General features: G+C 41.9%; 1 non-coding gene across 1 annotated transcript; it reads right to left on the minus strand.

Moving 5' to 3' along the window:
- Positions 1-402: 402 nt before the first annotated feature.
- Positions 403-510, minus strand: LOC130978026 (small nucleolar RNA R71). The gene has a single exon (XR_009085690.1). It is a non-coding gene; the product is annotated as a small nucleolar RNA R71 (small nucleolar RNA).
- Positions 511-5,375: the final 4,865 nt, after the last annotated feature.

Here is a 5,375-nt window from a genome sequence, read left to right on the forward strand (position 1 = left end):
GCAGCCGAAAACAATAACAATGCCAACAATGCAAGGAAGGTGCTGGGTGACTTCACTGCACCTACTCCTGATTTTTATGGGAGAAGCATCTCTATCCCTGCCATTGGAGCAAACAACTTTGAGCTTAAGCCTCAATTAGTTTCTCTAATGCAACAGAATTGCAAGTTCCATGGACTTCCAATGGAAGATCCTCATCAGTTCTTAGCTGAATTCTTGCAAATCTGTGACACAGTCAAGACTAATGGGGTTAACCCTGAGGTCTACAGACTGATGCTATTCCCTTTTGCTGTAAGAGACAGAGCTAGAATATGGTTGGATTCTCAACCTAAAGAAAGCCTGGACTCTTGGGAAAAGCTAGTCAATGCCTTCTTGGCAAAGTTCTTTCCACCACAAAGATGGAGTAAGCTTAGAGTGGAAGTCCAAACCTTCAGACAGAAGGATGGAGAATCCCTCTATGAAGCTTGGGAAAGATACAAACAATTAATCAGAAGATGTCCTTCAGACATGCTTTCTGAATGGAGCATCATAGGTATTTTCTATGATGGTCTCTCTGAACTATCTAAGATGTCCTTGGATAGCTCTGCTGGAGGATCTCTTCATCTGAAGAAGACGCCTGCAGAAGCTCAAGAATTGATTGAAATGGTTGCAAATAACCAATTCATGTACACTTCTGAAAGGAATCCTGTGAACAATGGGACTAGTCAGAAGAAAGGAGTTCTTGAGATTGACACTCTGAATGCCATATTGGCTCAGAACAAGATATTGACTCAACAAGTCAATTTGATTTTTCAAAGTCTGTCTGGAATGCAAAATGCACCAAACAGTACTAAGGATGCTTCATCTGAGGAAGAAGCTTATGATCCTGAGAACCCTTCCATGGAAGAGGTGAATTACCTAGGAGAACCCTATGGAAACACCTATAATTCTTCATGGAGAAATCACCCAAATCTCTCATGGAAGAATCAAGAGAGACCTCAACAAGGTTTCAATAACAATAATGGTGGAAGAAACAGGTTTAGCAATAGCAAGCCTTTTCCATCATCTTCTCAGCAACAGACAGAGAGTTCTAAGCAGAATACTTCTGACTTAGCAACAATGGTCTCTGATCTAATAAAGACCACTCAAAGTTTCATGAATGAAACAAGGTCCTCCATCAGAAACTTGGAAGGACAAGTGGGTCAGCTGAGCAAGAAAGTTACTGAACTCCCTCCTAGCACTCTCCCAAGTAATACAGAAGAAAATCCAAAAGGAGAGTGCAAAGCCATAGACATGGCCGAATATGGAGAGGAAAGAGAGGAGGAGGACGCCACTGAGGAAGACCTCAGTGGGCGTGTACCAATCTCCTCTGAGTTCCTCAATGAGGAACAATGGGAATCTGAGGCTCAAAATGAGACCATAGAGATTCCATTGGACTTACTTCTGCCATTCATGAGCTCTGATGAGTATTCTTCCTCTGAAGAGGATGAGTATGTCACAAAAGAGCAAGTTGCTAAATACCTTGGAGCAATCATGAAGCTAAATGACAAGTTATTTGGAAATGAGACTTGGGAGGATGAACCACCTTTGCTCACCAAAGAACTGGATGACTTGTCTAGGCAGAAACTGCCTCAAAAGAGGCAAGATCCTGGGAAGTTTTCTATACCTTGTACCATAGGCACCATGACCTTTAAGAAGGCCTTGTGTGACTTAGGGTCAAGTGTAAACCTCATGCCCCTCTCTGTAATGGAGAAATTAGGGATCTTTGAGGTGCAAGCTGCAAGAATCTCATTAGAGATGGCAGACAATTCAAGAAAACAAGCTCATGGACTTGTAGAGAATGTTTTGGTGAAGATTGAAGACCATTACATCCCTACTGATTTCATAGTCCTAGAGACTGGGAAGTGCATGGATGAATCCATCATCCTTGGCAGACCCTTCCTAGCCACAGCAAAGGCTGTGATTGATGTTGATAGAGGAGAGTTGATCATTCAAGTGAATGGAGAATCCTTGGTGTTTAAGGCCCAAGGACATCCCTCTATCATCATGGAGAGGAAGCATGAAGAGCTTCTCTCAAAACAGAGCCAAGCAGAGCCCCCACAGTCAAACTCTAAGTTTGGTGTTGGGAGGCCACAACCAAACTCTAAGTTTGGTGTTGAACCCCCACATTCAAACTCTAAGTTTGGTGTTGGGAGGTTCCAACACGGTTCTGAGAATTTCTGAGGCTCCATGAGAGTCATCTGTCAAGCTAATGACATTAAAGAAGCGCTTGTTGGGAGGCAACCCAATGTTTTATAGTTAACTATTTTCTTTTGTTATTTTATCTTTTTTGTAGGTTGATGATCATAAGAAGTCACAAAAACAATGAAAAAAAGCAAAAACAGAATGAAAAACAGGAAGAAAAACAGCACACCCTGGAGGAGAAGAAGCTGGCGTTCAAACGCCAGTAATGCTAGCTGTTGGGCGTTTAACGCCCAGTCTGGCACCATTCTGGGCGTTTAACGCCAGAAAGGGGCACCAGACTGGCGTTAAACGCCAGTAAAGGGCAACAACCTGGCGTTAAACGCCAGGAATGGGCACCAGCCCGGCGTTTAACGCCAGAAATAGCTCAAAACGTGATTTTGAGCAACATTTGGTGCAGGGATGACTTTTCCTTGACACCACAGGATCTGTGGACCCCACAGGACCCCACCATCAATCTCTCTCTTCTTCCCCCATTCACCAATCACCTTAATACCTCTTCCCCAAAAACCCTTCACCTATCAAATCCCATCTTTCTCTTCACCACTCACATCCATCCTTCATAAAACCCCCCCCTCTCTCCTATATATACCCTTCTTCAACCCTTCATTTTCACACAACCTAAACACCCCTTCTTTCCCTTCTTGGCCGAACACACCACCTTCCCCCTCTTCCTCATTTCTTCTTCTTCTACTCTCTTCTTTCTTCTTTTGCTCGAGGACGAGCAAACATTTTAAGTTTGGTGTGGTAAAAGCGTTGCTTTTTCGTTTTTCCATAACCATTTATGGCATCCAAGGCCGGAGAAACCTCTAAAAAGAGGAAAGGGAAGGCAAAAGCTTCCACCTCCGAGTCATGGGAGATGGATAGATTCCTCTCAAGGGTGCATCAAGACCACTTCTATGAAGTTGTGGCCTTGAAGAAGGTGATCCCCGAGGTCCCCTTTTCACTCAAAAAGGTGAATATCCGGAGATCCGCCATGAGATCCGAAGAAGAGGTTGGGAAGTACTTACCAACCCCATTCAACAAGTCGGAATCTTGATGGTTCAAGAGTTCTATGCCAATGCATGGATCACCAAGAACCATGACCAAAGTGTGAACCCGAATCCAAAGAATTATCTCACTATGGTTCGGGGGAAATACTTGGATTTTAGTCCGGAGAGTGTGAGGGTGGCGTTCAACTTGCCTATGATGCAAGGAGATGAGCATCCTTACACTAGAAGGGTCAACTTTGATCAAAGGTTGGACCAAGTCCTCACAACCATAAGTGAAGAGGGCGCACAATGGAAGCAAGATTCAAGAGGAAAGCCGGTTCAATTGAGAAGGCATGACCTCAAGCCCGTGGCTAGAGGATGGTTAGAGTTCATACAACGCTCAATCATTCCCACTAGCAACCGGTCCGAAGTTACCATAGACCGGGCTATCATGATCCATAGCATCATGATTGGAGAAGAAATAGAAGTTCATGAGGTCATAGCCCAAGAACTCTACAAGGTGGCGGACAAGACCTCCACTTTGGCAAGGATAGCCTTTCCTCATCTCATCTGTCACCTCTGTTATTCAGTTGGAGTTGACATAGAGGGAGATACCCCCATTGATGAGGACAAGCCCATCACCAAGAAAAGGATGGAGTACACAAGAGACCCATCTCACCATGAGATCCCTGAGATCCCTCAAGGGATGCACTTTCCTCCACAAAATTATTGGGAGCAATTAAACACCTCCCTAGGAGAATTGAGTTCCAACATGGGACAACTAAGGGTGGAGCATCAAGAACACTCCATTCTCCTCCATGAAATTAGAGAAGACCAAAGAATCATGAGGGAGGAGCAACAAAGACAAGGAAGAGACATTGAGGAGCTCAAGCACTCCATAGGATCTTCAAGAGCAAGAAAGAGCCGCCATCACTAAGGTGGACCCGTTCCTTGATTTCCTTGTTCTTTATTCTTCTGTTTTTCGAATTTTATGCTTTATGTTTGTCCATGTTTGTGTCTTGTGATCATTAGTGTCTTAGTGTCTATGCCTTAAAGTTATGAATGTCCTATGAATCCATCACCTTTCTTGAATAAAAATGTGCTTAATTGAAAAGGAAAGAATTGCATGAATTCTGAATTTTATAATAGTTTAATTATTTTGATGTGGTGGCAACACTTTTGTTCTCTGAATGTATGCTTGAACAGTGCATATGTCTTTTGAACTTGTGGTTTATGAATGTTGGCTCTTGAAAGAATGATGAAAAAGGAGACATGTTACTGAGGATCTGAAAAATCATTAAAAATGATTCTTGAAGCAAGAAAAAGCAAAAAAAAAAAAGAGAAAAAGCAAACGAAAAAAAAAAACCGAAAAAAAGAAAGAAAAAGAAAAGAAATAAAGTTGTGATCCAAGGCAAATAAGAGTGTGTTTAAGAAACCTGGACACCTCTAATTGGGGACTTTAGCAAAGCTGAGTCACAATCTGAAAAGGTTCACCCAATTATGTGTCTGTGGCATGTATGTATCCGGTGGTAATACTGGAAGACAGAGTGCTTTGGGTCACGGCCAAGACTCAAGAAATAGCTATGTTCAAGAATCATCATACTTTACTAGGAGAATCATTAACACTATCTGGATTCTGAGTTCCTAAAGAAGCCAATCATTCTGAATTACAAGGGATAGAGTGAGATGCCAAAACTATTCAGAGGCAAAAAGATAAAAGCCCCGCTCATCTAATTAATACTGATCTTCATAGATGTTTTTGGAGTTCATTGCATATTCTCTTCTTTTTATCTTATTTGATCTTCAGTTGCTTGGGGACAAGCAACAATTTAAGTTTGGTGTTGTGATGAGCGGATAATTTGTATGCTTTTTGGCATTGTTTTTAGTATATTTTTAGTATGATCTAGTTAGTTTTTAGTATATTTTTATTAGTTTTTAGTTAAAATTCACTTTTCTGGACTTTACTATGAGTTTGTGTGTTTTTCTGTGATTTCAGGTATTTTCTGGCTGAAATTGAGGGACCTGAGCAAAAATCTGATCCAGAGACTCAAAAGGACTGCAGATGCTGTTGGATTCTGACCTCCCTGCACTCGAAGTGGATTTTTATGTCATTTACTCATCTATGTACTAGTTTTCTATAAGTAGGACCTTTTACTATTGTATTTAGGGAGACTTTTGGTAGCTATC

Source organism: Arachis stenosperma, chromosome 4, assembly GCF_014773155.1.
Source record: "Arachis stenosperma cultivar V10309 chromosome 4, arast.V10309.gnm1.PFL2, whole genome shotgun sequence".
NCBI classification, from domain to species: Eukaryota; Viridiplantae; Streptophyta; class Magnoliopsida; order Fabales; family Fabaceae; genus Arachis; species Arachis stenosperma.